This window comes from Rattus norvegicus, chromosome 2, assembly GCF_021556685.1.
Source record: "Rattus norvegicus strain SHRSP/BbbUtx chromosome 2, alternate assembly SHRSP_T2T, whole genome shotgun sequence".
Classification (NCBI taxonomy): Eukaryota; Metazoa; Chordata; class Mammalia; order Rodentia; family Muridae; genus Rattus; species Rattus norvegicus.
Genome location: NC_141535.1, coordinates 155,500,667 through 155,524,797, shown reverse-complemented (window position 1 = coordinate 155,524,797; position 24,131 = coordinate 155,500,667). Strand labels below are relative to the sequence as shown.

Here is a 24,131-nt window from a genome sequence, read left to right as displayed (position 1 = left end):
GAGAATCAGTATGACAGTTAACCCTTACTATATGGGAGACATTACATGGCACAGGGATATGTGTGACTCAGAGGACTTCTGTCACTCCTAAACTGTATCTGGAGAGTGTCTTCTGACGTCTCCCTTGCCTAACACCTGCTTCACCCACACACTGTCTAGAGGTAACAATCCAATAATGAGGGTGAACATATACTGTTCAAAAGGAGGGTATGCTTGGTGGTTCACACCTGGCTGTAACAGTGAGTTCAAGGCCAGTCTGGGCTATGTGAAACTGACTCAAAAACAAAAAAGATACGCCAAAAATTCTATCTGTAGCGACTAAAGAATTTCAAGGACCTGCTAGTGAGGATCAATTTGCTTTGGGTCCGGAATGAAGCAAAGACCCATCTACATAGTTTATCTTTTAAGTCTCATATAGCTATTCATTGCGAATATTTTAAGGTATGGGCTACATGCCTTAAATGAAAACCCCCTATGTTCATGGACTAGAAGATTACTATTACCCACTGTGATCCATAGGTTCAATGCAATTCCTACACACTGTGATCCACAGGTCAATGCAATCCCTACACACAGTGATCTATAGGTTCAATGCAATCCCTACACAATGATCCATAGGTTCAATGCAATCCCTACACACTGTGATCCACAGGTTCAATGCAATCCCTACACACTGTGATCCATAGGTTCAATGCCATCCCTACATAATGTGATCCACAGGTTCAGTGCAATCCCTACACACTGTGATCCACAGGTCAATGCCATCCCTACACACTGTGATCCACAGGTTCAATGCAATTCCTACACACTGTGATCCACAGGTCAGTGCAAGCCCTAATAGCGGTAAACGTGCTGGAGTCTAGCCACTAGAGTGCCAGAAACATGCCCTACAGTGATCTATAAGTTCAATGCAAGCCCTACCCAAAGTATCAAAGACATTTTTCCTAAGATTCATATGAAACACAATCTCAAATATATAACATTAAGTAGATTTCCAGCCCACTCACATACATAATATAAATAAATAAATCTTTAAAAAAAAAGTAGATTTCCTAGAACTAGAACACAGGTTATCAGAGGCTGAGTAGTCAGAGAGGGAGTGGGGGGCACTGTTTTTAATGATTTTCCTATTAGAGTGGAGAGATACATTTCAACAGAGCTAATAAAAATGGTGATCACAAGCAATAATGATGCATTATATTCTGAAAACTGCAGAGTACGGAGGCTGTGTGTGATGAGGACATCACTAAAAGGATAACCATGTGAGGTAATCTGGTTCATTTGTTTTGTGACAGGATCTTTCCAGACATCGCTGGCTGGCCTGGAACTTGCTGTGTAGACAAGGATGGCCTTAAGCTCACGAGATCTCTCTGTCTCTGTCTCATAAGCACTGGGATCAAAGGTGTGTGCCACCAGACCCAGTTGCTAACAGTTTCATTTAGTTAAATTCAACTGTTCCATAGTGCGTGCACTTTCTGTTAATTGATAACAGAAATGAAATATGTGTCCTTTAAAATAAAACCCAGTGTGTGTGTGTGTGTGTGTGAATCAGAAGAAGGCCAGGGTGTTTCTTCATAGAATAAGGGGATCTATATTCTTTGGAAATCATACAGCAGGTGCTATACGGGCAAGGAAGAAATCATGAAGTGCTGATGAGGTTACAAGCAAAGCTGTTAAACACCAGACACGGCCTATCCTTCACGTGTAAAGTATACACACGTGCACATACTGAGTATGAGGACACAGGAAAGGATACGCCCCAATTGAAAAGATGCTTCCTGCTGCCTGTATTTCAGGATTGTTTCCATTTTCACGACTATTGTCATTTAAATTGTATTTCCTTGTAGCTTTCATAGCATCCTTCATAAATGTTTCCACAACTTACTGTGGACGATGACAACTGGCTTTTGAGAAGCTATACTGGGAGGTGGTGGGCAAGCTGTGATTTGGGCCCAGAGAGCAGCTAACGACAGCGTCCAACACTGATTTCCAGATTTACAAGTTGGATTCCCGAAATCGGATGCTGATGATGTTACAGCTTCAAAATATCACCAAGTAGAGCTCACTTTCTCTGCCAGCCAGCAAGTGCAGAACAAATAAAATTATTCCATAAAATGTAAAGGGACTCGGCAGCACATTAGCATAACACATTGAATTCTAGAGTTTAATAGCAACTTTCTCCTGACATTAGACAGCAACGTGCTGACACTGCAGAATAACTATATTTAAATGCACTAACTACCCTGCTACTCAGGGCAACATCTGTCTGTAACAATGTGCTTGTTGGAATATTTATGAGACACGGGAAAGGGCTCTATAATTTATCACATTTTAAAATATTGATCTATTCTTCATTACTGAAAGCACACCACATTATTTCTTCCCAGTTGTGCCTCCTCATGGTGTTTAAAATGAAATTTACTTTCCTAATTACAATCATACTGCAGGTCTCAAGCATTTCCGTGTCTGTGGCATCAGGGCTACACTTTGGCATTTCAATTCTGTAGTTTCGCACACAAAGCTCTTGCTGAAGATTCACAACGGAAACAGGAGACAACTCTCTGCAAATATTAGATTCTGTTATGAAACTTCAAGGACCCCCTTTATACACAGTGACACTTTAAATGGATTCACATTGCAGCTAACCCTTCTGTTCAAGCAGGAGCTTATGTTCAAAGCATAGTTTTAAATGAGACCAGAACGATCTCAGAAATAAAAGAAAATCCAAAGAATAGTTTAAATTAAAAAATTTCACTGACATTCTAAAATTGAACTCAAAAAATTCAAATGTGGGATTACTTACATATTCTTAATTTTCATTCTAGATTTATTTACTTTATGTGGCTAGGTATTTTGCCTGCACGTATGTATATGCGCCATGCATACTTAGTGCTGGACGCGGTCACGAGAAAGCATTGGATGCCCCGGAACTGGAGATATGGATGACTGTGAGTCACTATGTAGGCACCGAGACTGGAGCCTACAAGAGCAGTGAGTACTCCTAACCCCCGAGCCATCCCTCTGGCCCCCACTGACCTATTCTTCAATCAGTGGCAGGCGTTCTTGGAAGTGCAGACCCTAACTTGCCCACTCTTATGACTTATAACCATTTTAGAGACAATAAAATAGTTTCTCATTTATACAGTACTTTCCCAAGCGATCCATGCCTCGGTCATTCTTCCCCCATAAAAACACCCAGGGGAAGTAGACAGGTTTGGTGCGGTTCTTCCTGTCATTACATTAGGCTCACAGGCTCTGCTGCACGGTTAGTGCTGCCCAATCTAACTTCCATGGGCACTTCTCAGAGAACCTGCCAGCTTTCCAACTACTTGTCTATGTGCAGGGAGCTTAGTCACTCAGTCTGGTGGAAACTAGCACTGGATCTTACACGCTGCCATGGTCTAACAGCATCTGCTTCAGAATTTGTATGGCAGAAGCTTAATACCTTGACAGCATGCGTGCACTGGGTACTTTGGGACAGCTTTGGGAGAGAATTCGTTGATAGTGATGATCCTTTTGCTCACAGTTCTAGATACAGAAGAGGAGTCTGGTCTTCTACTGGGGACCAGAATGTACCTAGTCTTCAGTCATCGTTAATACCTTTTTTTTGAAGAGTAACAGTTTACATCCAATCCCATGCCAGCCAAGCAGCAGATGAAATGTTTCACATCAAGCTGTTCATGACACTTCTTTCACACCTTCCTCTCCACAACCATTTTCTCTCTACTGTTTCATTTCCTTTTTTGGCCCTCGGCTTGGATCTGCTAGGGGACCCATTTAGAGTCAGAATGTGCCCCAGGACTGAATGTCCCAGCTATGGTTGTCTTTGGAGGTCTTCCTAGGCATACAAGTTTGGGCTTGAGTAGGTTGTCAGACTTAGTCTGGGCGGTGGTGGGGAAGCCGCACTGCAGGAAGTGGAAGGAAAGTCAGATTCCCTCCAACAGGACCTGGGCAGACGGTATCTTCTAGAAGAACTGGAGTGAAAGAAGCTGACTCCTTAGGGCAGCTCAGGAAAGGCCTGCTTCCTCACTGTACCACCAAGACAAGAAAAGGATAGAGCAGGTATAAAAGGAACCCAGTGAGTGGAGAAACAGCAACCAAAAGGGCGCAGAAGGACTAAGGACCTAAACTCTGGGAACTGAGCACGGAGAGTGCTGATCCCATTCACTGGGCTAAAACCCACTCACTATCACAGTGGTGTATTCCTTAAGAAATAATTGACACGGATTAAAATTGTGGAGGTGTAAAGTGTGTTTTACGGTAGAAGGAATTCATCTTTAAAAGGGGGCCTGCCAATCAGGCAGTTCTAACTCATTAGCTGTCAATGAGGAAGACAGGATTGTACTTGATATCGCTGGGAGAAACAACAAACTCTTGCATAATGGAACCTGCAGTGTTGATGTGTGCCCAAACTGCATGTGCAGGACTGGAAGGAAGAACAACATTTATACAGCAATAAAAAAGTCAGGGAACCTGAGATAAGTCAACAAGCTTATTTAGTACATGAGCCATGGTAGGTGCTGAGCAGCCTCTGGGAGAGGTATTAAAATGGGAAAGGAAATGTGGAAGGAATGCTCAGAAATGCTGGACTCGCCAAGTCAAACTGTGAGGTAAGAGGCACTTCCTGGAGGGTGGGAAAAGGGATCTAGAAGGGAGTGAGTGTGAGGTCACAGAGAGACCAATAAGAAATGGTGGGAAAGGTGCATGCTAAACCAGGGGACGGGAGGACAGCCCTCCACACTGGCTGAAGAATAAGTCAGATCGCTTATGGATGGACACGGCACAAACACATGGAAATCTGAAGGTTCTTCACACCTTTTACCTGGGAGTTGTTTTCTAGGAATAAAAAACAGTAACATTCAAAGGTGACTGTGTAGCCTTGCGTGTGAATGTGTTGTTCATCACATGTGTGAAAGCAGAAGAGAGAAAACTAGAGGTGGAAGGGCGAGAGCTGGAGGAGAAGGGGAGGGGGAGGAGGGACGGTGGGAAAAAGCAATTCTTGTTTGGAAAAAGTCATGATGATACTAATGCTTTGCTCAGTAATTTAAAAAGGATTAAAGTTACTTTAGAATTACTTAAGCATAAGAGATAATCATAAATAAGATAATCATAAATTTACCCTAAAAAGATACTTTTTATGCATGTTGAGTGTGTGTGCACATGCATGCCTGCAAATGCATGTGTGTTTAAGCACACATCACATCTGCCACACCCAGCGTGGCTTGGCCATGGAAATCTGAGTAGGGGCAGCAAGGACACACACACACACACACACACACACACACACACACACAGAGTCAGGTGGAATGTGCCCATTTTGACGGACGAGCCACACCTACAACAACCAGGAACCTCAAAATGTTTATCAGAGTCACCAAGAGGAAGGAATTAGGGAGTCTCAGCGGGAGATGTCTGTGGATGAGCAGTCTGAGGCCCAAACACCCAGGAGGAAGCTGCATTTGCTAATTTTTACACACAGTAGTAAATCCTTCCTCCTCAGACCAGAGGAAGGTTTGCCTTTCCTAGAGGAGGAGGCTTTGCCAGTTTCACTGGGGTTGTGGCCTTGCTCCTTGACATGGGTGACTCGGAGCTTCATTTGCTCAGGACTTCACTCCCTCCCTACACATGCCTGGCTGTCTGTAAGAGCACAACATGTGTGCAGCCAGGAGGGCACCAGATGCCCTGGGTTAGAGGGGGCTCTGAGCTGCTGTGTGGGTGCTGGAAGCCACCTGCCTCCTCTCTATATCTCTGGGGACATAAATCTCCTCTGTTTAGTCTTGGGGTGTCTTGTGCCCACTACTGGTCCCTTCGGATATAGCACAGTTGTTAAAATGTTAAGAAAGAATAGCCCACAGGAGAAAACGTTCACAGGAAAACAGAGATTGCGGAACAGTTTATTCCGTGTGTGAGGGGAAATTGGTTGAGTTATGGTAACGCGTATCATCAGTTATCTTAGTAGTAAGAGTTCAGGTGACTTAAAAATACGTTCATTTACTTTCCTGCAATTTCCAGATCCTGTAAGAGTATTTCTCTGTGCCGGCACTATCCTGAATATTTTAAATGTCATTATTCCACCCTCGCAACACCTATAATGGGTTTTAAAGACAAAGAAACAGGTTTACAGAGGATAAATTAATTCCTACTTGGTTATACAGTGAGTAGGGAGCTGCTGAAACTAAATTTCACACACACACACACACACACACACACACACACACACACCCCATTTTAAAACAGATAACAGTGTCTACATGGTGATTTTGTTACAAGGGAAGACAGCCCCACACTGGGATCAAAGCATGGCGGCATCTGGGAAAGGGAAACACTGAAAGTGAATTTAGTTTTCCAGACCCGGATGGATGCTGCAGGGAATTAGCAGTGGTAGCTGTACCGATGGTTGTGCTGAAAGAACGGAGCAGGCTGAAGCTACACATCACACTAACTGTTCAGCGTTTAATAAAAGTCTTCACCCTCCCCACCCATCTCTCATCTTAGCGAACACCAGCCGCTACCACTTCCGACCTCCATCCCAAAACCTCCACAAGGAGCGGGGTTTGACTAAAGTCAAAGCTCTGCAGGAAAACACATGGCAGCTAAGTGGCTCTGGCTGCAGTTTCCAGGACGGCAAATGCTCGTTCAAGAAACGGTGAGTGGTGTGGAATAAAATGGTGCAGACTAGAATGCCCATAGCCTCCCCATTAGCAAGAAGCTCTCCAGTGAGACCCGACTTCAAACTGCTCGGTGTTTTCTTCTCTTGGAATTTACAAAGGAGCATCTGTTCTCATCCGTTGCAGACTTAAACCAAACCAAACAGGCTTCAGACATTTTTATCTGAATTATGAAAATACCTGCCATCTGTCAGGTCCAAAGGAACCTCCATTTCCCCAAATTCCAAGAGGCAGTCCAGATACCCAGAAATGGACTCAACCCCCAATGTAGGAGGATTCCTGACAGTCAGAGAAAAACCAGCATTCCTCGGAACTTTCTAAAAGTTGGCAAAAGAAATGCAGCGCGACCAGTGGTGCCTATTAGCCTACCAAGGCTCATACTGGGCTCCCGGCTCCCTCAGGATCTCAAGTTCTTGCTATATATACATTTCTAAGTCCATGCCCCTTCCTAGCCCCTCTAGCCTCCTCCTCTACCTGAAACTCCCTCCAGAGCCACTGGCTTCCTTTCCTCAGCTATAACCCAGCTACTTTCAGTATGTTTTTTCTCTTGCTCCCTTCTCTTTCTTTCTCCCTTCCTCCCTCCCCTCCTTTCCGCTTCTCTTCCTCTCCCTCCCTTCTTCTCTCTCTCTCAAATCTACAATAAAATCCTTCCTCTTAGCCATACCATAGAGCGATCAGGTCAGTCTATATACCTACCACTATAATTTTAAAAGAAGAAAACCCCAAGCACAATTCAGAGTCTGATAATCGATAACAGTCCTTCCCAGTCATCCTTGGGCTTCATAGACCCCTAAGCTCAAACACTGCGGCCTCTGTTATGTGCTGTGAATGGACATAAAATCTAAGGCTGGACCAAAGCATTAGCATACCACGTCTGTTCTAGTTAGCTTTAGCTGTCGTGTCGACGCAGACTGGAGTCATCTGAGAGACTTGCCGGATGTGGGGTGAGACAATGCTGTTGGTATGTATGTGAGGGACTGCCTTGACTATGGGTGCCACGGTTCCCTGGGCGGCAGCTACTGAGGGGGCTGAAGAGACTGAGGAGACTCTAGCAATTGGGAGCACTGGCTGCTCTTCCAGAGGACTTGGGTTGGGTTTGAGTCTAAGCACCTACATGGCAGGTCATACTGTCTCTAACTCCAGTCCCAGGGGAACCCATGACCTGTCCAGTTTCTGTGGGCACTGAACACATGTAGAGCACAGACATCCAGGCACACAAAACACTCATATACATAAAAAGAAAGATAACATAAAATGACATAAAAAGCTAGTTAAGTACTAGCCTGTGAGTGAGGCAGCACGCAGCTTCTCCTAAGGCTTTTGCTTCAAGCTTCTGCTCTAGTCCCTGCCCTGGCTTCCTTTAATGATGGCCCATAAACCTGAAGATGAAATGAACCCTTTCTCCCACTAATGTGCCATTGGCCAGAGCGTTTTCATCACAGAAATGGAAAGGAAGCTAGAGCAGAGTCTTAAGCAAAGGAGCTGATCTTGCACGAGTGATGGTACATTTACCACTGTTCTCATGAGCAAACGTTAGCTCTGGCTCTCAGGCCCTCAGATCAATGAGACTCTCAGCGAGCGACCGAGTTTGGCATAAGAAAAACATAAGAAGATAAGAGGAGAAATCGATTCTGAAAAGATTGAGCTGAGAGGGGTTGGCTTTGAGAAAAAGGTAACCAGGGAGGGTGGCCAGGTAGCCCAGGACAAAGCAGAGAGTGACATGGAAATAAACCCTTCAAATTCTGTGCCAAAACAAGGGGGTAAGAGGGAGGGGTGCTACATCTGGCACCGTTCCAGGGATGGACAGACCTGACAGGGGCAGACCTGACTAGGGCAGCAGGGAATGAAGAAAAGAAACAGACACCTAGAAAAGCTGGGCTGAACTCCTGAGAAAGTTCTGTACCCCAGAAGTTCAGCATATTATTGTACACAGTTGAGAAGGGAACTGGGGTGGTTGCATCCAGCTGAACACGGAGGAGGACTAGTGCATACTGCTAAACATGGAGGAAGGGTTTATAGGAGGCAGGGAGAGCTAATCTTGGAGGAGTCCTTTCTCTAGAAGTCTTCAGGCACAAATTGGGGAGAGGCTGGGGTGGAGAGAAAGCTGTGATAAACATTTACTGCACACACTACCAACACATACATTCAGGACGAGGAGTCCTATAGTCCTTGTAGCTCTGTAGTCTCCCTCTGAGCCACTCTTGGCAGAGGCTCTGCCATTTCCCTTTGGGGCTGATGCTTCGGGCACCTTCACCCGGCTGGCTCATGTCAATAATACACATCCACCCAGGACTTCTCACACTTGGGGCTTCCTACGCTCTCTGCAAATGAGCAATATTTCATTCCAGGCAAGGTTTCCCTGCCCTTGAATGGGAGTGCATGAGTGTGTGTGTCCATTTGGCAGCAGCCAGCACAGAGCCCGCACATTAATTCTCTGAGGTCCACATTGGAATCCATCTTTCTTACGGTAACATATCGTTAACTTTTGACAGGTGTTCTTTGGCTCCAGGCACTTTAGAAGAGAGTCAGAGCCGATGCCCTTGCCCACCAGGACAAGGACAAAAAGCAAGAGTGATTTCTCTTCTCTGCCTGCCAACACTGTCACTTCTTGCCATTTTTAGTCTTTGCTACTTCTAACCTAGAGAGGTTATTTAAGGAAAGAGCCCTTGAGAGACCATCTTGTACTCCTAAAGTTGTAACTCTGCCTCAAGAAAACAAACGAGGAACCTTCAAGAGATGGCACCCAGGTGTTCACCAGAAGCACAACAAAGAAATCTCAATCCGATGGCAATTTAAGGTTGCTATGGAGAGCCAATGCTGCGGGCATGAGCATACCAGTCAATGGTTATGGCATAGGGGGAAACCAGCATGTGGCAGACAGAAAGTTATAGAACATACCTGATGTGGAGGCTCAAGTTTTAATCTAAGCATTAAAGCGGCGACCACGAAGTTACACACCACTGGGGACAGTCCTGGGATTCCTCATGAAATAAACTTTTAATAAGTTTATCAGTCTGCTAACTCACATTTACTATGAGTCAGGTTCATGTGGTAGCATGAAACATGCCAGGGCATGTAAATGTAACTCTAGTCCCACGCACTGGCGTGTGTCTTCCTAGCTCCAGATGGCTGGTCTTATCTACAAAACCCACACCACCCTACTTTCCGGGTTTCTGGTCTCTAATTATTCTAAGATATAATTAGCCAATGTATCAAACACTGTCTAGCCATAGTTATTTCCTCTTATTATTTTGATCAAAACCTACACTTAAGCCTCTGGGATTATTTTTTAAAACCTGTTTACAGATCAAGAAGTTGAGGTTATTTCTCTACTACCAAGGTTATGAAGAATGAATTCTTTGCTCCTCAATTACCGCACATGCTCCAGGGAAAGGTTAGGGATTCAACAGTAAATATCACATCATTTTGATGATCCTTACCCTTAATTTTGTTTTAGGAGCACACATACACCTTTAAATTAAAGAGATGGCAGCAAAAATCCAGCCAGCCGACCAGCCCAACACTCACCAATCTAATGAGCCATGAAACAGCACTCAGCCAAAGTTGTTGGGCTAAATGTTTTGTGATGAGCAAATTCCTATCTTTTTTGCAGTCATACAGAAGACATAAAGAAGAAATTGTTTCACACTTTACACACTCGAGAGCCATAGGGGAAAAAAATCCAATGATATTGATTTATGGAGAAATGGGGGATTTTTATTTCAAAAATTATGTGGTTTATTTCTTATTAAATTCCCTTCCATTTCTGAATCTTGGGCTATGGAGCTTGGGGAAACAGTAACTTCCATAAGTATTACTCAAATATAGTCTAGGAAGTTCCACAAATAATTCTTACTGAAAATGCCCTAGAGGACTGAGAAAGCCAATGGGACTGTTACAAACGAATTATAAAATCCTCGTGAGTTATTAATCAAAATGATAGCATTCTAAGGCTATGACACTACAGCAGCCCCTGAAGGTCTTAGTCAGAACATACATAAAATACTCTTGGCTTGAGACTGCTATTTATATAGGAACAATTCCAGAGGACTCCTACTGGGTCCTGCTTGGCTGCTACCCCAATAGCTACCTCCAGGAAGCAGAGGTGGCCAAAGTGTCAGGGAAGCTCCAGATGGGTTGGGCTGATGTTCCTAAACTGATGTGGCTTCAAGAAGGGTTTCAAGGCCAGAATTAGGTTTAGGGTCCTTTTATATGAAATGGAATAAAAAAGGTTGAACTTTCTAATCAGTGAACTGGTAACAATTTAATTTAGTGTCTCATGACTAATTCAAAGAGAATCCCCACCCTCACCCCCAACCATTTTTTTATTTTTTTTATCTTTCTCTGTTGACTGAAATTCTGCCTTATTGCTTCTTTTCTTTTCTTTTTTTAACTGCTAAACTCTCCTCTATCAAAAATCAAGTCTTTCTCGGAGCTTCAGTGAGATAGCTCATAAAGGCGTTTGCTGTCCGTCCAGCTTGATGACCTGAGTTGCACCCCTGGGACATATTAGAATCAGAGAACTGACTTCTGCAACCACCCCGCCCCACTAAATGAATGCTGCCCTCAAGAAAAATCAACAAATGAAGCAACAACAGATTTTATTTTAAATCAAATATTTTAAGGAGCTGTTGTGAGTTAAAGTAATGTTCGGTTTCAGAGTGGGCAAGGTGGTCAGCATCTTTTTACATACAGAAAGGCAGACGGCACAGCAGAGATGCGCCCTGGCAAAGTCCCAGGAATAGGACATAAAGGGACATCAAGGTCAAGAAAGAAACGGCCTCTACTCTGAGGCTGAACTTCGTGGAGAGGAAAGCACAGAGATCGAACAGCTCCACACCACCGCTGGCCCCGGCCAGCCTGCCAGGGTGCTTGTTGGAGGATAAGCTACCAAAGCGAGCAAACTCGGTAAATGGGGTTTGTTGCACCTCAGGCCTGGGTAGGAATGTACTCAGCCACATCCGCTGTGAGATCTTCAGGTGGTCCCTGGACAGCAGGGTCCCTCTTAGGCGGTAAACTCTGCATAGAAATTGCCATTTCTGTTGTCTCTAGACTACAGCACCTTCCTGTCTGAACTTCTAGTTCAATGACTGGCTGCTTCACCATATTTCTTCTCTCCTCGTTTACCTGTGCGAGTTTCCCTAACTATCCAAGTAGGCATGTCAGAGGCACAGGGAAGGGTACTGTGAAACCAGGCTTAATGTTCTTCGAGCGCAAATATGAGAACACCACACAGGAAGATTTAAAAAGGCCATGTCACAGTGTGTCTTTCCTGGGGTCTAATAACACGGGATGTGCTATGCAGACTGCCAGTTTGCAGAGCCTACCAGAGCTCATACTGAGGATGCTTCCAAATATTTAAAAGTTATTTTTGTCTAACATTTCACCTTGTTAAAAAGTTTTGTGAATACTAGCTTTCTTCCCAGAACACACACACAGCCTACTTTTAGAACCCAGATCTCAAGGTCACAGAGGGGTCACATGGGAAAGATCTTGGCTTTCTTTACAGGACTGGGTAGCTGGCCTTGATCAGCATCTTTGTGGGGTGGTTCTTCAACTGTCAACTGAGTGGGGAGGGGGTGACTCCTTTAAAATTAGTCACGGGGTTTGCTCTATACCTGATTCAAATCTGCTTTAACTTGGGCTATGTATTTGAGAGGGAGAGCTCTGGATCCCACCTGCTAGAGTTGAATTTGATATCATGGAGCTTTATGGTAAATTCTGTCAGATTCCTCAGGTTGTGCCAGACCCTTCACAACAGCCCTTGTGCATATCCTAGGTCTCAGGCTGGCTAGTAAAGGCTGTTCTTTTATTACTATTTTATTAAATTATCCATATCACTCACTGTGTGTGTGCATGCAAGTCTGTCAGGTGCCCAGAGAAACCTTCCGAGCTCTCCTCCTTCCCTGATACCATGTGGGGCCTGGGGTTTGAACTTAGTCATTGGGCTTAGCCAAGCCTGCCTTAGCCACTGAGACATCCTGCCAACCGGTGATATTTCTAACTCTTACAAAACCTGACTGGATGCATTGACATTGCTGCAGGGCCTCCGTGCCACAGGCTCCTTCTTTCTGTCATTTACAGTTGGCGGTTTGCTGAGCCTCAGAAAGATGGAACCCTCCCCACTCTGAAGCAAACGGACTGTCAGAGGAGACGCCAGACGGCAGACATCCCTTCCCAGCAGCTTGTGGGCAATCAAGCAACCCTTAAAAAGCTAGGTGAAGCAGGCCACAAAATGACCTCCAGCCAAGCACCTGGGCCACACTATGATTTCCTTTCGAATGGGCCCTGGCATGGCACCCTCACCTCTGCCAAGTCAGCCAGAGCACTGCACCGGAAGCAGGCAATGTGTAACTACCACATTACCAGCAGTAATGTCTAACTACACATAGAACTCAAAAGGACATCTTATTTTTAGAAAAAAGAAGAAGAAAAGGATACCTAATTGCACGGAAAAGCTGTAATTTCAGCAGTGAACACACCTGCTTATGTGAACTCCAAGTGACGCATCCTTAGCTCTCAATAGGCAAACTGGTTGTAGCCTTAGAAAGAAAAGATACAAACTGCCAGCTCATAAAACGACAGCTGGCTAGGTCAGTGCACAGTCCAGGGCTAGGATGGCCTCCTGCATGTGCCAAGGAGCACTGTGTTCCGTGCTGGGGATACGTAATGGGGGAGGGGTGCCATGCCTACTCCAAGAGTGCTGTTGGGTTATCGGAGAGACAAGGGACCACATGCTAACTGAAGTAAGGATGCTCTTTCAGGAGAAACAACCAAGGAACCTAGCCTGAGTGGCCTTAGGCTTCCCAAGAGAGCCAGGCTGTGCCAAGAGCTAAATATGCTTAGGAGGGTCACAGGCAGCGGGGGGAGTCTGAGGGGCAAGAGGGAACAGGGGCAGGGGGTGTCAGCCAGCTATGTCAGTGTGATTTTTAAAGTGTGGGAAAACTGGAGCCAGGAGAACACAGACTTGGTAATTTTACAGGTAGGAAGGTTCAACATGGATCTGTGCCATTAGTGTTAGGCAGCAGCCATGAAGCCAGAAGAACATGTAGGGGGTGGGGGTAGGGGTGGGGGTGGGGGAGTAGGTACTACTCTCTCCCAAACAAATCAGCAACTTTCTATGTGTTGTCATAAGAGAAAATAGTTCCTGACCTTATCCTTAACATGGATTTATTGTAAAGAATCTGCATTTAAAACAAACTTAGGCCCCAGCAAACACTTGCCTTCCTGTTTCACAACCGTTTTCATTTTGCCTTCACCCCTCATTGCTGCCTCTTTGCAGGTTCCTCTGTCCACACCACAGGCCACAACACATAGAATCACAACACATCTGTTAAAGCCCTTTTCAAAAAAGGGTCACAAACAGCCCTTTTCAGAAAAAGGTCTGAAAAGAAACTGTGGGCTAAGGAAATCAAACTGGTAAATATTCTAGTTTTTTTTTTTTTTTCTTTTTTTTTTCCGGAGCTGGGGACAGAACCCAGGGCCTTGTGCTTGCTAGGCAAGCGCTCTACCACTGAGCTAAATCCCCAACCCCGAATATTCTAGTTTTAAACTGAAATATTCTAGTTTTAAACATCTCCTTTGAAATGACAAAAGAGTCAGGTTAAAATGAACCTTTCCCTGCTACGAAATGGGTGGGCACTCCCCCGAGTGGGGTAAGAAAGTAGCATTTTTGATTGAGCAGGACAGTGGTCCAACGGGCTCTCCTCTCCAAATTCCACACCTCACTGTCCTCTCATGTAGGTCTTAGTGATCGAAGGATGTTCCCTACTACAGAGAATTTGAGAAAGACTCAGATCCTAGTATTTCCCACAGTGAGAGAGCCAGTTCCCAAGAGAAAGTTCAGTGGGAACGGTTACAGTGGCCAGAGTCTATCCACCTACCAGCTCTCCTTGGAAGAGAGCTGGAAAAACCAGAAGCAAATTTGCTTACCCTCCTGGGCCAGCCAGCCGCACTCCTAACCAGCCAGCCAGTGTGCTGCGCACTTGCTGTGTCACAGGCTCTACGCTCAGCGCTCGACAGACTACCTTATTAAACCTGCACTACCACCCTGCCACGCAGGTATGCTCACCCATGTTTCACTGGTGTGCCCTCACGCACTCTAGCAAAAATCTACACTAGCATAATAGATACTTTGTGTAGGTTAAAACCTCAGAAGTCACAGACTAAAACTGTAGGCACACAGGACATGTGCGTTAAGACTCCTTTTATTTGTCAGAGACAAATCAGCGGACTCTGAGTTTCTTGGCATTCAATACAGAGAAATAAAAGCTAGTGTCTGTACAAATCACGGCATCTCTAAAATAAATTATAGGAGGATGAAAACAAAGCCCATGGCAGACATTATCAGTCTACGAAGATGACATGTGAAACACTCAACAAAGGATTTCATTTCCAGGGCAGATCGTTCACCCATATTGAAGACAGAAGACCACTGAACAGCTATTAATAAGCTAACCGAGAACTCTGAAATGTCTCCTTCAAGTGCAGAAAACAAAGTTTTACATTTAAAAACACAGTATTTTAATGTCTTCTTCCAAAGAACTAGATAAATCTTCAAGGTCTTTTCTAGTTCTTCATTTGAAAAGAGCGTCAAGTTTGAATGTGTGTGGAAGTCCCATGGCATTTTCCAAAGGATGTCTGTAAGCAGTGGCTTGACTGCATGATGCCCCATTGAACATAAGCCATCAGGCAAAGGAGAATTCCGTATCAGTGTACCGTTTGTGATAAAAATGAACTCTGTCTGAAGAGAATCATGCTTCCTCCGTTTAAGAAACCGAGCAACTCCTTGGTAATGGAAGGCCAACAGCAACAGCCAAGAAGGGTCAAAGCATGTAAAGTGAAAAGCAAAGAAACAGGAATTTTGAACAAATATACATGTTTTATCAACACTAAGAATTTTCCTTCAGTTCCACATACTCGAAGAATATCTATCCACATGGATTGAATAAAACTGGTAACTTTGTCACTCTGTTTCTAAGGGACATGAATGGGTCATGAACAAGGAATTTCTATAAAAATCTAGCTGGGATTTATATGCTTTTTCTCTAATCTAAATATTCGTTACATGGAACGAGATGGCTGCTGTGTCTTTCCTGGTCCTTTAGCAGTCTATAAAGTGTTAGGCATTTAGTACACGATCAACAATGTTTTCTGGATGAGTAGATCAAAACTCAGACCAAATGGATCAAAAGTGTACCGAAAACATTAAAGATGTCAATATCCAGAATCTCAATCAGTTCACCATTGATCACATAAACAGTAAACAATGAGCAGCGATATTTAATAAGATCTATGTTACTGGGCAAATTAATCTTTCTAAACCTTGTTCATGATTAGCCAGCTCCCTTAAATAGTAAGAAATACAAAAACTGCAATAACCATAAAACTTTGCCTTAGAACGCATCTGAAATATGCCGAGATACAGGAAAAACTCCTATATTCGTGAGCAAATCTTCCAAATGGATTGCGTTAAGAATGAGCCTGGAGGATAGCTAAAGCTATCCTCAACAATGAAAGGACTTCAGGGGGAATCACTATCCCTGAACTCAAGCAGTATTACAGAGCAATAGTGATAAAAACTGCATGGTATTGGTACAGAGACAGACAGATAGACCAATGGAATAGAATTGAAGACCCAGAAATGAACCCACACACCTATGGTCACTTGATTTTTGACAAAGGAGCCAAAACCATCCAATGGAAAAAAGATAGCATTTTCAGCAAATGGTGCTGGTTCAACTGGAGGTCAACATGTAGAAGAATGCAGATCGATCCATGCTTATCACCCTGTACAAAGCTTAAGTCCAAGTGGATCAAGGACCTCCACATCAAAGCAGACACACTCAAACTAATAGAAGAAAAACTAGGGAAGCATCTGGAACACATGGGCACTGGAAAAAATTTCCTGAACAAAACACCAATGGCTTACGCTCTAAGATCAAGAATTGACAAATGGGATCTCATAAAACTGCAAAGCTTCTGTAAGGCAAAGGACACTGTGGTTAGGACAAAACGGCAACCAACAGATTGGGAAAAGATCTTTACCAATCCTACAACAGATAGAGGCCTTATATCCAAAATATACAAAGAACTCAAGAAGTTAGACCACAGGGAAACAAATAACCCTATTAAAAAATGGGGCTCAGAGCTAAACAAAGAATTCACAGCTGAGGAATGCCGAATGGCGGAGAAACACCTAAAGGAATGTTCAACATCTTTAGTCATAAGGGAAATGCAAATCAAAACAACCCTGAGATTTCACCTCACACCAGTGAGAATGGCTAAGATCAAAAACTCAGGGGACAACAGATGCTGGCGAGGATGTGGAGAAAGAGGAACACTCCTCCATTGTTGGTGGGATTGCAAACTGGTACAACCATTCTGGAAATCAGTCTGGAGGATCCTCAGAAAATTGGACATTGAACTGCCTGAGGATCCAGCTATACCTCTCTTGGGCATATACCCAAAAGATGCCCCAACATATAAAAAAGACACGTGCTCCACTATGTTCATTGCAGCCTTATTTATAATAGCCAGAAGCTGGAAAGAACCCAGATGCACTTCAACAGAGGAATGGATACAGAAAATGTGGTACATCTACACAATGGAATATTACTCAGCTATCAAAAACAACGACCTTATGAAAATCGTAGGCAAATGGCTGGAACTGGAAAATATCATCCTGAGTGAGCTAACCCAAACACAGAAAGACATACATGGTATGCACTCACTGATAAGTGGCTATTAGCCCAAATGCTTGAATTACCCTAAATGCCTAGAACAAATGAAACTCAAGACAGATGATCAAAATGTGAATGGTTCACTCCTTCTTTAAAAGGGGAACAAGAATACCCTTGGCAGGGAAGAGAGAGGCAAAGATTAAAACAGAGACTGAAGGAACACCCATTCAGAGTCTGCCCCACATGTGGCCCATGCATATACAGCCATCCAATTAGACAAGATGGATGAAGCAAAGAAGTGCAGACCGACAGGAGCCGGATGTAGATCGCTCCTGAGAGACACAGCCAGAATACAGCAAATACAGAGGCGAATACCAGCAGCAAACCACTGAACTGAGAATAGGACCCCCGTTGAAGGAATCAGAGAAAGAACTGGAAGAGCTTGAAGGGGCTCGAGACCCCATATGTACAACAATGCCAAGCAACCAGAGCTTCCAGGGACTAAGCCACTACCTAAAGACTATACATGGACTGACCCTGGACTCTGACCTCATAGGTAGCAATGAATATCCTAGTAAGAGCACCAGTGGAAGGGGAAGCCCTGGGTCCTGCTAAGACTGAACCCCCAGTGAACTAGACTGTTGGGGGGAGGGGGACAATGGGGGGAGGGTGGGGAGGGGAACACCGATAAGAAAGGGGAGGGGGGAGGGGGATGTTTGCCCGGAAACTGGGAAAGGGAATAACACTCGAAATGTATATAAGAAATACTCAAGTTAATAATAAAAAAAAATAAAATTAAAAAAAAAAAAAAAAGAATGAGCCTGGAGTAAGCCTTTTATCCAGCAGATGGCGCTGAAGAATCAAGCAGAAGTCTACCCTTTGCGCTCCCCTGGATGGAAACTGAAAGCTATTGATGGTGGTCCTCTGGTTGACCAAACCAACAACGGACAACATACTGAACTATGAGGAGCAGGGGGCTGGCTGAACTGGGTGATAGAGCAAGCCTTATAATTCATTCACCTGTTCATTTAGTATTTCTTGAGTGTGTATGATGTTCCAAGGATGACACTGAATGCAGAGAGTCAAAGAGTTCTTGCATTCAAAGAACTTGTGATTTAAGGAGGCAAACGACCTGACAACAGATAAACATAAGCAAGTGTGGTCGGCCATCTAATTGAGAGGCTTGAGAGACACTTGCCTAGTGGGATAGGTGAGCCTCGAGGATCGGAAGGAGTTTGCTAAGTAGAACAATCGACTAGTGCTGTGGCCTAGAGAAGAGGTGTTCCCCAAATGCCCTGGGAGCTGCAGGCTTGGCTCTCAGCCGGGGTAGGGGGCTCTTGGGGATACCAGCTTCCTCCATGTTTTGATGCACGGTGATGAGCTTCTGTCAGTAAGCACCAGAGGAAGGCTTTGTAAGGTGAACCCTGCCCCCTATCTCTTGGCTTCCTACCCACTAGGAAAACACGAGCCCTTTCTACTGGTTGCTCTGAGTGCCACAATGTCCTGTCACATTGCAGGTCCCAAATGAAGAACCAGCAACCAAGGACTGAGAATCCTGAAAACACAGCCAGAATCTTTGCTTCAATACTCCCCCACCCCAAAATCAGGTACTCTGTCAATGTTACAAAAAGCTAACTACTACAACTGGGGAGTAGCATTCACTCAGAAGTCACACAGGCATAGAAGTGAATGGGGTTATAGACAGGGGTGTTACGGGGCCTAAGTCAAGTGGATGTGGGTGTGTTTGGAGGAGGAAGAAACGGTGAAAGAAACAGAATCCGAGGAACTAACAGCAGGTAGGAACCAGGGGGAAACGCTCAGGAATTTTAATAAGGATAATTATTAGTAACAGCTGCTATTTATAGACACTTTCAATATGCAGAACGCTAGACTTAAATGTCCTATCTTCTTCCTTCTTCCAAGTCTTGAAAATACATATTATTTTTCATACCCACTTTTCAGAGCCTGGCCTACTTTGTTTTAGAGTTCTTTCCTCGCATGTACTCAAACCACAAGTCTCTCCCCACCATCCAGCTGCTCTTAAAAATCTTAGAAGGAAGTCTGGCATGCTATCAGCGGGCATCACTCCGTTCTAAATAAACCATGGAGTCCTGAACAAGACTCGGGGACCTGGGTTCCAAGTCACATTGCAATTGGCTAGTTCTGTGGCGGACGCCCTTGAACATATCCTCAATGGAAGGCTCTGGGTCCCCTCAAGTTCAGCAGTGCAGTGGGGGCTGGGAAATCAGTGGATGAAGAAGATCTTCAAACCCTCCCTCCATCTTAAGGATCTTCAAACCCTCCCTCCATCTTAAGGTCTATTATACGAAATTTCTTTTCTTCTACCATACCCGACAACAGAGGTGTTGAAGTGAGGCGAGGCCGGGTATAACCTACGCCATCTGGAGACTCAGATGTAGCCAGAGGGCTGTCAGATACATTGAGGAGGAAAATACTGCCTTCCGGGTCCTGATGTGACTGCTTTGCTTCTGTCATATTAAGTCGTAATCTCTCAAAGTTCAAGTTATACTGTATGAGCCCAACAAACAGAAGGCTACCCAGGAGGCTAAAAATATGCATAACCAGAGCTCTCTCCATTAGCCAGACTGACTTCGCAGCTATCAACTGGCAGTATGAAGCCATTACTGAATTAACAGAGCCGGGGAGAGTCACGTGCCTTCAAACTCCAGCTGTCACTTAAGTGACAAGGAGCCAACCCACTGATTAAGTAACAGAGCTGCTCTCTCTGAGCCTTAACTGTGGCAGCAGAAATGACAGCCAGTGTGACTGATTTACAACATCATCTGTCCTGGCAAGGAGCAGCCAGAGCAGAAGAGAGCAAAACACCAACTTCTTGTATGGGATTCCTGAAAAAAATCTTAACATACCTAATCCTCTAGGGCAAGCACTTGAGAAAAAGATTCACGGAAACCATGTACTCTGAATTTCATATAGACCAGAGGTATGGGAAACAATGTTAAACAACAGCCTGAATTTTAAAGTAACCTTAGAAAGCTTCTACTGGCTGGTAACCGTGCTAACTGGTGGCACTTTGGGGGCACAAAACACTTGGGACTGAGAGTTTTTAAATGGCAGAAGGTGCAGAAACGATGTGACTGGACCAGGCTCTGTGCTCCTGCTGCATCAGAGAAGGCCTTTGTGTGACTCTGCATCCTTTCACGTCACATGTTGTGGGTGACCATGAAAAAAACTTAAGTTGGAGAGAATTTATATTATTTACTAGATCCTTAGAAACATTTTATTAAAGACTTATTTTAAACCTGGAGTCCTCAATTAATTCTATGAGATTGTATAAATAAGTTCTCAGGGAATTAGTTCAAGCAGAAACATGCTGGCTACTACTGGAGGAGAAATAAAAACAATATAAATATTCTAATGAACATGATAAAAACGTTCCTATGTACTAACACTGACTTGAAGCCAGGCACTAAATCACACACACACACACACACACACACACACACACACACACACACAACTATCAGACATTGCACAGCTAGAAATACATACAGGGCAGAAGCCACCTATGTGAAATGATTAAAAAACTGTATAAGAGAAATTAAAATGGCATACTGGTGACAAATGAATTAAATTCTCCTAAAAGAGAAAACTAATGTCACACGCCTTGTTATTTACTAAATCCATTTGGGAAATGTGAACCTTAATTATTTTTAATGCTTTATATTTTGTGTTTTGTTATTGTAAGACCATTAATTAACTGGCACACTTACTCAAGCCTTCATCCGGTATGTTAAATGATTCTGTGGATATGGACGCATACTTCAGAACACACCCATGGGAATATACAGGACACTGAACATCTGAAAGACTCTACACTGAGCTACTTGGGAAAGACACTGTTTAACTTTTCCATGTGTTAAAGCCAGTTACCTAAGGCTTAATGAATTTTGGACCACTGAAATAATACCAAAAATTCAATTAAAACACCCCACACAACATTGTTAACGTGGGAACCTAGGGGAACCCAAACAAATGGAAAAGCACTTACATTAGACTCACTCCAAAGCCACAGATTTGACTCAGGTGGTTCTTCTCACTGCCAAGTTTCTCATGGGTTTGTTCTGCAGGATCTGACCAACATGGGAAGAAGAGTGGAGACCAATGGCAGCCAGGGACACCAGAGCGCCCCTACCAGCTTTAGACTGTCACAATGTTTTCTTGTTTTTCACAGTGCAAAAGACAAGACCCATTGAAAGGGAGAGAGCATTCTTTTGGAGCAGATTTATTTAGCGCATCGGTCTAAGGACATTTTCAAGCAGATGAGCAGCCAGTAAGTGAACACCGAGGAGTTACTGACCTGGCAGACTCAATGAGCTTTCAATGGAGGCACTGAGACTCCCTCACCGAGGCTCATTTTCCTCCAAGGCTCCTGATGTGTGCAGCTTTGTGCCCCAGGACAAATCAGCTGGATCCTCTGTTATCAGGGCTGGCTGAGTGTTTTGGTTTTTTTTTTTTTTTTCCTTTTTCTTCTTTTTCTTTTTTTCGGAGCTGGGGACTGAACCCAGGGCCTTGCGGTTGCTAGGCAAGCGCTCAACCACTGAGCTAAATCCCCAACCCCTTTGGTTTTTTTTTTTAAAGATTTGTTTATTATATATGTACACTGTGGCTGTCTTCAGACACACTCGAGGAGGGCATCAGATCTCATTACAGATGGTTGTGAGCCACCATGTGGTTGCTGGGATTTGAACTCAGGACCTCTGGAAGAGCAGTCGGTGCTCTAAACCACTGAGCCATCTCTCCAGCCCGCTAGCTCAGTGTTTAACCACGTGCTGCCTTATCATTTTCTAGTGTCTCTGCAGCGATGGAGCACTCCTGCCTCCACCAACCCATGGATCACTTAAATTACACCAAACCAAGCCAAAGGAGGCAGGCAAGAGAGAGAGAGAGAGAGAAAGAGAGAGAGAGAGAGAGAGAGAGAGAGAGAGAGAGAGAGAGCGCGCGTGCTCTCTCTCTCAGGGTCTACCCTCTTGAACGTTTACCCTGGCTGTTGCAGGTCACCTCATTCTTCAGAGAAATCAGAGTGGAGAGTCCATGTGGACTAGAATCTCAACTCCATCCTGAAAGGTGGATAGAAAGGGATGGGATGGCAGTCAACACAACCGTCCCGGGAATTATTATCATTAAAGGAGCTGAGCTGTCCCTGCACTCTCTGCTCTTTGGTTTTAATGGAAACAGAACTTCTCTATCAATTCTTTATTCCATTTGAGCAGTAAGAAGAGCTAAGAGTGCTTCCCCAAGACTTTCCTCAGTCACCTAGACAGAGAGGTGGACTGTGTGAAGAGAGAGAGGCCATGTCAAGTCTCTGTGTGGTCCTGGCAGCTTCCTCATTTGGAGAACAGAATGCAGATCTTCTGGTGCCTGGGTTAGACAGCTTTGACTTATACTCAGGGTTCAAGGCATTGAAGCTTTCGACATGAGAGAACTCCATTTTGATTCTGCCCCTATTTGTATGACAGGGGACACACCACCAGCTGCTAAAAGGGAGGACGCAGGCGATGTTTTACTGACAGGAAATATCTACAGCACACTGAACCGTGGACAGATGCACAGTGCTGGGCAGAGCCACTGACGCCAGAGCTTTTTAGGCTAGAGGAATCACACAATAACTTTGTTTTCTCCTCCGAGTTTTTGTGGTCTTAGGATTTCTACACCCATTGGAAACTATATCTCTAGTAACATGATGTTGGCAGCAAGAAGAAAACAATCAGCCACACCGTCCTTTTCTCCCCGAGAAGAAGAATCAGGGAAAGGACTGAACACGTAGTCTTCTCCTATATTAGTCACTTAAGGGTTAACCTTCCCTCTGCCAATTGTTTGGCTTTGGACACAGCAGAAAAACCACCTTAAAAAGTCTCTGGCAACAGGAAGAAGAGGACAGGCAAGAAAAAGAGAAAAGTACCACACTGAAAATGGAAGTCTAAAAATGAACAGTGCAACAAGCTTTAGTCCAGAATAGCAGGGGACGCCCAGGGCCGTTCCTTAAGAATGGAGCTTAATGGGTCCCACTTTAAGAAATGATCATCTAGATTTCTTATTCTTCATATCCTTAACTTGTCAACACACATTTAAAGTGAATAATGTGCTAAGGTAGAAAACACTTGCTCTTATTACACTCCAGCTTTACAAGGGAAAAAGCACGGACCGTGCAGGAACAGGATTGATGGCATATGGTAATTACACCATTAGGTTGAAGGGTCCATAATAACATAAGCTTCCATTAAACACATTCCTCAAGAGGCATGCTTACTAAAGGAAATTAGGTCACTTACAAATCATAAACAAAAAGTCAGGCATCAAAATCTTTTTTATATCTACCGTCTGAAGTCATTTTCCTACCACTCCTGGCTTGGGACCATTTCAGAGAAAGTTAAAAGACACTGCAGGCAGGAAGCAGAGATCTGCAGCTGTGACACGTGGCACTTCCAATGCAGATGCTGTCCAGGCGACAGAAAGACCGTACACTGCGTATCTGCACGCTGTAAAAGGTGGACAGCTGTGGCCCATTTCCAACCAAGCACCTAGACCTCTCAGTCCTCCAGACACAGAGGAGAGGGTGCCACCTAAACGAGAAGAGTGAGAGAGGAATGGTGGCAGCTGATGCGGGAGTATGGCGAAGGGGCAACTCCAGCTCTCCTCTTCCCTCTGCGGGGCTTCCCTCCCTGCCCATCTTCATCACTGACAGACATCCAGACGGACACACCTCCACCTCTTGCTACTGCCTTGCTTTTTCTCAGGCCTT

The 24,131-nt window shown here is 44.4% G+C and overlaps 1 protein-coding gene across 3 annotated transcripts in view; it reads right to left on the bottom strand.

Moving 5' to 3' along the window:
* The window catches only part of Ppm1l (protein phosphatase, Mg2+/Mn2+ dependent, 1L), a 273,903-nt gene that overhangs the window by 78,682 nt on the left and 171,090 nt on the right, over positions 1-24,131 (bottom strand).